General features: G+C 34.9%; 1 protein-coding gene across 2 annotated transcripts in view; it reads left to right on the forward strand.

Annotated features, from left to right (window-relative positions):
* LOC144978010 (uncharacterized) overlaps window positions 1-10,000 on the forward strand; it is a 194,024-nt gene that overhangs the window by 177,089 nt on the left and 6,935 nt on the right. The window lies entirely within an intron of this gene.

Consider the following 10,000-nt stretch of genomic DNA (forward strand, 5'->3'; position numbering starts at 1 on the left):
TTCCATTTGTCTACAGCACACCTACTTTCTAACCGTGTTTTCATTATTCACTCATTCCATTTGTCTACAGCACACCTACTTTCTAACCGTGTTTTCATTATTCACTCATTCCATTTGTCTACAGTACACCTACTTTCTAACCGTGTTTTCATTATTCACTCATTCCATTTGTCTACAGCACACCTACTTTCTAACCGTGTTTTCATTATTCATTCATTCCCTATGTCTACAGCACACCTACTTTCTAACCGTGTTTTCATTATTCACTCATTCCATTTGTCTACAATACACCTACTTTCTAACCATGTTTTCATTATTCATTCATCCATTTGTCTACAACACACCTACTTTCTAACCGTGTTTTCATTATTCATTCATCCATTTGTCTACAGCACACCTACTTTCTAACCGTGTTTTCATTATTCACTCATTCCATTTGTCTACAGCACACCTACTTTCTAACCGTGTTTTCATTATTCACTCATTCCATTTGTCTACAGCACACCTACTTTCTAACCTTGTTTTCATTATTCATTCATTCCATTTGTCTACAGCACACCTACTTTCTAAACGTGTTTTCATTATTCATTCATTCCATTTGTCTACAGCACACCTACTTTCTAACCGTGTTTTCATTATTCATTCATCCACTTGTCTACAGCACACCTACTTTCTAACCGTGTTTTCATTATTCACTCATTCCATTTGTCTACAGTGTCATGGTCTCAAGTGAGTAAAGAGCTACTCGACTATGCATAAAGATCTATGTAGAATGAGGCCCCAGAATTTACTAGTTACTATAAATGAAAAACAATTAACGATTTGTTTACAATGAAATAAAAATGATGATGAAATTTAATTAAAAGAGATAAACAGTGATCGTGACAGTTACAAATAGAGATATGAATATTTTACGTAACTTATGATAATATGTCAGGTTCATAAGTTTACGTTTCCAGGCAGTTGATGGGCTTGGATGATCTATTCCTCTGATAACAGGATTGGACTCGTAAAATTCCACTTCCAGGCAATTGGTAAGAGGTTATAGTGTAGTACAGCGGGCTTGGGTTTGATCCTTGAAGATTATACAATCAAAGTTAAAAGCTCCGGCGTCTTAATGGTGTAGATATAATATCTACAAAGTCCCAAAAGATAAAAATCTTACAATATATATATAGGAATAGAGTGACTGGCCGTCCGGCATAGATTGTGGAGAGAAAGTGAGTGTCGAATGTTAGACCTATCAGCTTTTATAATAAGTGGCTACGTGACAGAATGTAGAACGAAAAGTATTCACTAATTAGAAATTAATTCGAGGGAAGGCTATAAAAGGAAAGACGATCTAATATTAGAAGGTAAAGTTTATCTAAGCCTACCGAAATATAACTGGAGTGAGATGAATTCAGTTCTTAATAAAATAAAATTTAATAAGATAATTGTGAACAACCTTTACTGTGACACCCCCCACCCACGTTTAAAATATACTCTTTAACCATTATGGGAAAGATAGATTTTACAAACGGAAGTAAATTTACTATCATGATACTCTAGCATTAATCCATTGTTATGATTTGTGCTACAATTAAATTATTTATTAACTAGACATGGAAATGTTTATATTAACGTAGGTATATGAATGGGTGACAATAACAATGAAAGATTGTGATTACAAATCATTGTGATGAACAACATGATGGCAATGTGATTACAAATCATTGTGATAAACAATAGTGATGGCAATGAAGCATGATTTAAGTCGATGATATGAAGGTAATTTACTGAATGAAATGAATGAAAATGTAAATGGAATATTGACATTTCAATTATTAATCATAAATGGGTGAAAATTCATAACAATAATAGATAAAGAGAAGATTTCCCAAATCATGAATGGGTATGGTATATATATCCAAACAATACTCAATGTTACATTAAGTTGGGTCATCATGTTTACAAATAAAATTATCGAAATTGTGCGTTCTGATTTGGCATAGTTTGCGAGGTAACTAACAGTATGCATGGGAGGTTAAGTTATACCATTCTCACGTCATTACACTAATCGAGAAAGTAGGTCGGCGTGAATATCTTCACAACCTGGTATGTGAGAGATACTGAAAGTGTAATTTTGCAAAAATAGACTCCACCTTAGTACTCTACTATTATTCATTTTGTTATTTCTTATGTACGTGAGTGGTTTATGGTCCGTTTCGACCACAAACTCTTTTAGCAGTAGATATCTGCTGAATGTCTTTAAAGCAAAGACGATGGCCAGTCCTTCACGCTCTATTACAGAGTATCGTGATTCTCTGTCCAATAATTTTCTGCTTGCATATAAGCAAGGCATTAGAGTTCCCTCATGCTCCTGTAATAGTACACCTGCGATGCCCTTATCAGACGCGTCAGTTCTTACAACAAATTCTTTTGATATGTCGGGTAATTTAAGAATTGGTTCTGAACAGAGTAATGCCTTTAATTGGTTAAAGCTATTCTGACACGCTTCTGTCCAAACAATTTTGTTCGGTGACCCATTCTTTGTCAGATTTGTTAGCGGTGTCGCGATGTGCGCGAAGTTGTAAATGTATTTCCTGTAAAAATTTAGGAGCCCAAGTACTTTGCGTACTTCTTTTTTTGTCTTAGGTGGTTGCAATTGTGCGATTTTTGTTTGTTTTTCTGTCTCGGGTGTCTGTGTCCCATGACCAACGGTATGATCAATCCTGCATTTGAAGCTTCGATATTAGTAAACATAGGTTGCGACACTGTGTCTCTATCAAAATATCTTTTTAGCATATTTGCATGGAATGTCTTTGTTGTGTTGTTAATTTTAATCTCGTAATTAACATTAGATTTTACTGCTGTTATTTTGAATGGTCCTTTCCATGTAGCTAAAAGTTTACTCGAGTCATCGGGTAAGAGTATTAGTACTTTGTCACCAATCTCAAATTTTCTTGACTTGCTTTTTCGATCGGAGTATTCCTTGTATTTCTCTGCTTTTTTAGTGACGGATTCCTGTGCTAGCTTACATGTGTCCTCTATTCTGTCTTTCAGGTTTCTTACATATTCGTAAGCAAACATAATTTCGTTATTGTCCTCCTCATTCCCTTTACAAATGTCGGCTACTATATTGATCGGGCCGCGAGGTGATCGTCCATACATCAACTCAAATGGGGAGTAGCCTGTAGATTCTTGGGGTATTTCTCTATATGCAAATAGGATTGCTGGTAAGTATCTGTCCCAATCATCTGGTTTTTCTGCTGACACTTTTCTTAACATATTCTTTAGAGTCCCATTAAATCTTTCACAAAGACCATTTGCTTGGGGGTGGTAAGGAGTTGTGAATGAGTGTTGGATTCCATGAGTTTCATGGTTTCATGCATCATATGTGATGTAAATTGGGGTCCATTGTCCGACAGTATCTCATTTGGTATGCCTATTCTAGTAAAAATTGTCATCAATGCTTCAGCTATGTGATCCGATGTAGTTGATTTCAATGCTATCGCTTCTGGCCACCTGGTTGCGTAATCGACTAGTGTTAGTATGTGTGTATGGTTTCTATCTGATTTTGTTAAAGGGCCTATAATGTCAATTGCAACTTTTTGAAAAACTTTTTCAATAACTGGGGTTGTCTCTAATGGCAATCTCGGTATTCTGCCTTTTGCGACTCTTCTTTGGCATGTGTCACACGATTTCACATATTCTCGGACGTTTTTAGTAATTCCAGGCCATGTGAAATTCTCGGATATTCTCTTCAATGTGGAAGAGCTCCCAAGATGTCCAGAAGTTATTGAATCGTGCGCTATTCCAAGGATTTTGTTTCTGTAAATACTCGGCGTGACCAGTTGTTTAGCTATTTTGTTTCTTTTCCTATGTAACCTGAACAGAATATCTTTTTCAATGATGTATTCAACTTTTGATTTCGTCCCTTTGTTTGCGATATTGAAATATGAAGTTAAAGTCGGGTCCTTTTTCTGTTCTTCAATGAACGTGTTCCTGTCAAATTGTTGTGGTTCAAGAGAAATAGTCATTGGCTTCTCTGTTATCTTAGTCATCTTTCTTGTTTCTGCTAGACAAGCTGTTTCTTGGGTTAATGACCATTCTTTTACATCTGTTGGGTTGTCTTTAAGACCTTTTATATTGCCAACAATAACATCAGCGACGGGGTTGGGAAGTATACAGCATTCCACTATTCCTGTATAGTATGGGGTTTCTATGTACACATTAGCTGTTTCAAAGGTTTCGACTGTGCCACTGAATGTGATGCATTGTACCGTTTTTCCAGTTTTGTCTTCGTCATTGATCAAAGATGCTTTTATTCCTACTGTACTGCATCCTGTGTCTCTCAATATTTTGCAATCAGTTCCATTAGCTTTGCCTTCACAAAAAAATAGCGATCCTGATTTGTGAGTTTGTGTTAAAAGTGACATACCTTTCACGCAATACACATTTATATTTTCTCCTGACATTACTCGTGTCTGATTGTTTACACTTGTTTGGAGTGATGCATTTGCAGTTTCTTTTGGATATCCCACGATTTTGTAACATTTGTCTGCTGTGTGGCCTTTCATTCAACAATATTGACATTTAATTATAGGTTTGTTGGTTTTCTTATACTCAGTATTATTGTCAGTGCTATTTCTTGTTTTGTTTTGATAGGGTCGGCTATGGTCTCTATTGAACTGTTTGTTCCATGGTTTGTTACTATGATCATCTTGTTTCACTTGCATGTTCCGAGTGATTGATCGGCTCGTTCTATTTGAGTACTGAACTTTAGGTGTACCTGGACTCTGAGCAGCGGCAGCGTAGTATGGTTCCTTCAATGTTCTGCTAAGGGGTGTCAATGGATGTGCGCTGTTAAAGTTTTCTGCGTAGATTTTTAATTTGTCCAAGTTTTCTGGCTTTCTCTCTTTAAAGAATGCGACTAAATCTGGGTTGCAAGCTTGATAGATTCGATTCTTCAGCGTGAGATAGTAGAGGCCTGCAAAGTCGTCTTGTTTTACGTTTGCCAACTCAAGCCACCGATTTAGAAATTGAGTAATTCGGTTCACGAATGTATTAAAGTCTTCTCCACTTTCCGGTTTTGCAGTGTGAAACCTTTCCTGGTAACCATCTTCCGTTAATCTAAATCTTTTTAGTAGAGCGTCTTTAATTTTTCCATAGTCATCTGCATCTTCAGTTGTTAAGGTATAGAAAACTTTTAGCGGTTCTCCAGATAAGCAGTTAATCAAGGCTGTGGCCCATTTGCTTTCTGGCCAACGATAACCTTTAGCCTGAACTTCGAATCGGTGTAAGAAGGATTCTAGGCAGTCTGAGCGTTCATCGTATGTTGGCATGCGTGGAAGTTTCACGAAAAATTCATCACTATTATTATGTTTTCTTTCATGACCGGTTTTTGTTTTTTCAATTTCCAGCATCATTTGGGTCCTTTTGGTTTCTTCTTCTGCTAAAGCTATTTGTCTTTTTAGTTCCCTTTCTTGGACTCTTTCTTCTCGTTCTTCTCTACGTATTCTTTCTTCATTTTCTTCTCTACGAATTCTTTCTTCATTTTCTTCTCTACGAATTCTTTCTTCGTGTTCTTTTTCTTCTTTACGAATTCTTTCTTCATTTTCTTCTTTACGAATTCTTTCTTCATGTTCTTTTTCTTCTTTACGAATTCTTTCTTCATTTTCTTCTCTACGAATTCTTTCTTCGTGTTCTTTTTCTTCTTTTACTTTCTCTTCGCACCATGAAAATATTCTTTCCTGGGGTATTTCTAAGTCCTTTGCGAGACTTAAGTATCTTTTATATGCTTCCATGTTGCAATAAATTAGTTACGATGTTTTATATATATTATATTGACAGGATACTGTTACTGACTGTTTTATTTATTTACACTTACTGGAATGAACTGTTCTATTTTTAGAAATCTCTCTCTCTTATTTCAACCTATTATGTATGTTGAATTTGATGCCTTTTATCGTTATATCTTATAAAGCAATGTGTCAATACAATGCGGAGTTATTATGACTTGTGTCAATAACAATGTGTCAATCGCGTGTACTCTAAACTATGTTACTACGAAAAATGTATCACCAATGTGTGTGACTCGTCGTTAGTTTGTGTACAATTATTCGCAATGACGCTAATATACTAGAGTGTGATAACAATAATAGGATGCCAAAATAATCCCAAGTTATCTATCACTAAATATAACACGACGGCTAGTAGACTCCTTTTATTATTATTTAGTTTTTAAAGACTCACTTTTCAGAACATAATATATAAGTGGTTTTCGGTAACAGTAATATGCCAAAAATGCATTTAAAACAAATCACTATGCAAAACAAATCACGATGTCTATAGTTACTATGTGATGCCCAACTCATGTAAAAGAGAATAATGAAGGATATATTTACCAACTCAGTTCGTGGCTGGGACCTCTCTCTTGTTCAATGGTTGTTCAACAATTGTAATTAGGCATTGAAGAGTGTTTAACAGTGATGTCTGAAATACAAAACAATAAAATATCGTAAGATTTACAATAGTTACAAAATGTGTTCACAACACTGAGTGATTGGATGATAGGTGAATGAATCGTTATGGAATGTAAACATATTGAAAACAATTCATGAATGAGGCAAACAACAAAATGAAATGAGTGATATAATAACAAAGTGGACAAGGAATGAATGAATGAATGAAAAACTGAGTGAATAGATGAATGAATGAATGCATAATGTATGAATGAAAGAATGAAGGGAGGAATAAATGTATGAATGATTGGATAAATGAGTGAATAAACGAATGAATGGATGAATGAATGAATGAATGAATAAATGAATGAACAATGAATGAATGAATAATTTATAAATGAATAAATGAATGAAGGAATGAATCAATAAAATGCTATTCAATTTGAATGAAAGAATGAATGGATAAATTGCTATTCCATTTAAATGAAGAAATGAAAAAGAAAAAAAAATTAATCCTGTAAATAGGGAGTTCAATTAAAATATGATCAAGTGGGGCAATTAAGAGTTTTACAATTTAAACTTTAAGGTTAGATGAAATAGATATAAGTAACTAAATAAATTCAATTCTTTATATGTGTCCCTCCAAAATGTCATGGTCTCAAGTGAGTAAAGAGCTACTCGACTATGCATAAAGATCTATGTAGAATGAGGCCCCAGAATTTACTAGTTACTATAAATGAAAAACAATTAACGATTTGTTTACAATGAAATAAAAATGATGATGAAATTTAATTAAAAGAGATAAACAGTGATCGTGGCAGTTACAAATAGAGATATGAATATTTTACGTAACTTATGATAATATGTCAGGTTCATAAGTTTACGTTTCCAGGCAGTTGATGGGCTTGGATGATCTATTCCTCTGATAACAGGATTGGACTCGTAAAATTCCACTTCCAGGCAATTGGTAAGAGGTTATAGTGTAGTACAGCGGGCTTGGGTTTGATCCTTGAAGATTATACAATCAAAGTTAAAAGCTCCGGCGTCTTAATGGTGTAGATATAATATCTACAAAGTCCCAAAAGATAAAAATCTTACAATATATATATAGGAATAGAGTGACTGGCCGTCCGGCATAGATTGTGGAGAGAAAGTGAGTGTCGAATGTTAGACCTATCAGCTTTTATAATAAGTGGCTACGTGACAGAATGTAGAACGAAAAGTATTCACTAATTAGAAATTAATTCGAGGGAAGGCTATAAAAGGAAAGACGATCTAATATTAGAAGGTAAAGTTTATCTAAGCCTACCGAAATATAACTGGAGTGAGATGAATTCAGTTCTTAATAAAATAAAATTTAATAAGATAATTGTGAACAACCTTTACTGTGACATACAGTACACCTACTTTCTAACCGTGTTTTCATTATTCATTCATCCATTTGTCTACAGCACACCTACTTTCTAACCGTGTTTTCATTATTCATTCATCCATTTGTCTACAGTACACCTACTTTCTAACCGTGTTTTCATTATTCATTCATCCATTTGTCTACAGCACACCTACTTTCTAACCGTGTTTTCATTATTCACTCATTCCATTTGTCTACAGCACACCTACTTTCTAACCGTGTTTTCATTATTCATTCATTCCCTATGTCTACAGCACACCTACTTTCTAACCGTGTTTTCATTATTCACTCATTCCATTTGTCTACAGCACACCTACTTTCTAACCGTGTTTTCATTATTCATTCATTCCCTATGTCTACAGCACACCTACTTTCTAACCGTGTTTTCATTATTCACTCATTCCATTTGTCTACAGCACACCTACTTTCTAACCGTGTTTTCATTATTCATTCATTCCCTATGTCTATAGCACACCTACTTTCTAACCGTGTTTTCATTATTCACTCATTCCATTTGTCTACAGCACACCTACTTTCTAACCGTGTTTTCATTATTCACTCATTCCATTTGTCTACAGCACACCTACTTTCTAACCGTGTTTTCATTATTCACTCATTCCATTTGTCTACAGTACACCTACTTTCTAACCGTGTTTTCATTATTCACTCATTCCATTTGTCTACAGCACACCTACTTTCTAACCGTGTTTTCATTATTCATTCATTCCCTATGTCTACAGCACACCTACTTTCTAACCGTGTTTTCATTATTCACTCATTCCATTTGTCTACAATACACCTACTTCTAACCATGTTTTCATTATTCATTCATCCATTTGTCTACAACACACCTACTTTCTAACCGTGTTTTCATTATTCATTCATCCATTTGTCTACAGCACACCTACTTTCTAACCGTGTTTTCATTATTCACTCATTCCATTTGTCTACAGCACACCTACTTTCTAACCGTGTTTTCATTATTCACTCATTCCATTTGTCTACAGCACACCTACTTTCTAACCTTGTTTTCATTATTCATTCATTCCATTTGTCTACAGCACACCTACTTTCTAACCGTGTTTTCATTATTCATTCATTCCATTTGTCTACAGCACACCTACTTTCTAACCGTGTTTTCATTATTCATTCATTCCCTATGTCTACAGCACACCTACTTTCTAACCGTGTTTTCATTATTCACTCATTCCATTCGTCTACAGTACACCTACTTTCTAACCGTGTTTTCATTATTCATTCATCCATTTGTCTACAGCACACCTACTTTCTAACCGTGTTTTCATTATTCACTCATTCCATTTGTCTACAGCACACCTACTTTCTAACCGTGTTTTCATTATTCATTCATTCCCTATGTCTACAGCACACCTACTATCTAACCGTGTTTTCATTATTCACTCATTCCATTTGTCTACAGCACACCTACTTTCTAACCGTGTTTTCATTATTCACTCATTCCATTTGTCTACAGCACACCTACTTTCTAACCGTGTTTTCATTCATTCATTCATTCCATTTGTCTACAGCACACCTACTTTCTAACCGTGTTTTCATTATTCACTCATTCCATTTGTCTACAGCACACCTACTTTCTAACCGTTTTTTCATTCATTCATTCATTCCATTTGTCTACAGCACACCTACTTTCTAACTGTGTTTTCATTATTCATTCATTCCATTTGTCTACAGTACACCTACTTTCTAACCGTGTTTTCATTCATTCATTCATTCCATTTGTCTACAGCACACCTACTTTCTACCCGTGTTTTCATTATTCACTCATTGCATTTGTCTACAGTACACCTACTTTCTAACCGTGTTTTCATTCATTCATTCATTCCATTTGTCTACAGCACACCTACTTTCTACCCGTGTTTTCATTATTCATTCATTCTATTTGTCTACAGTACACTCCTTTCTAACCGTGTTTTCATTATTCATTCATCCATTTGTCTACAGCACACCTACTTTCTAACCGTGTTTTCATTATTCATTCATCCATTTGTCTACAGCACACCTACTTTCTAACCGTGTTTTCATTATTCACTCATTCCATTTGTCTACAGCACACCTACTTTCTAACCGTGTTTTCATTCATTCATTCATTCTATTTGTCTACAGT

Source organism: Berghia stephanieae, chromosome 8 (genome assembly GCF_034508935.2).
Source record: "Berghia stephanieae isolate SIO BIC M18660-M18661 chromosome 8, UCSD_Bste_1.3, whole genome shotgun sequence".
Lineage (NCBI taxonomy): Eukaryota > Metazoa > Mollusca > Gastropoda > Nudibranchia > Aeolidiidae > Berghia > Berghia stephanieae.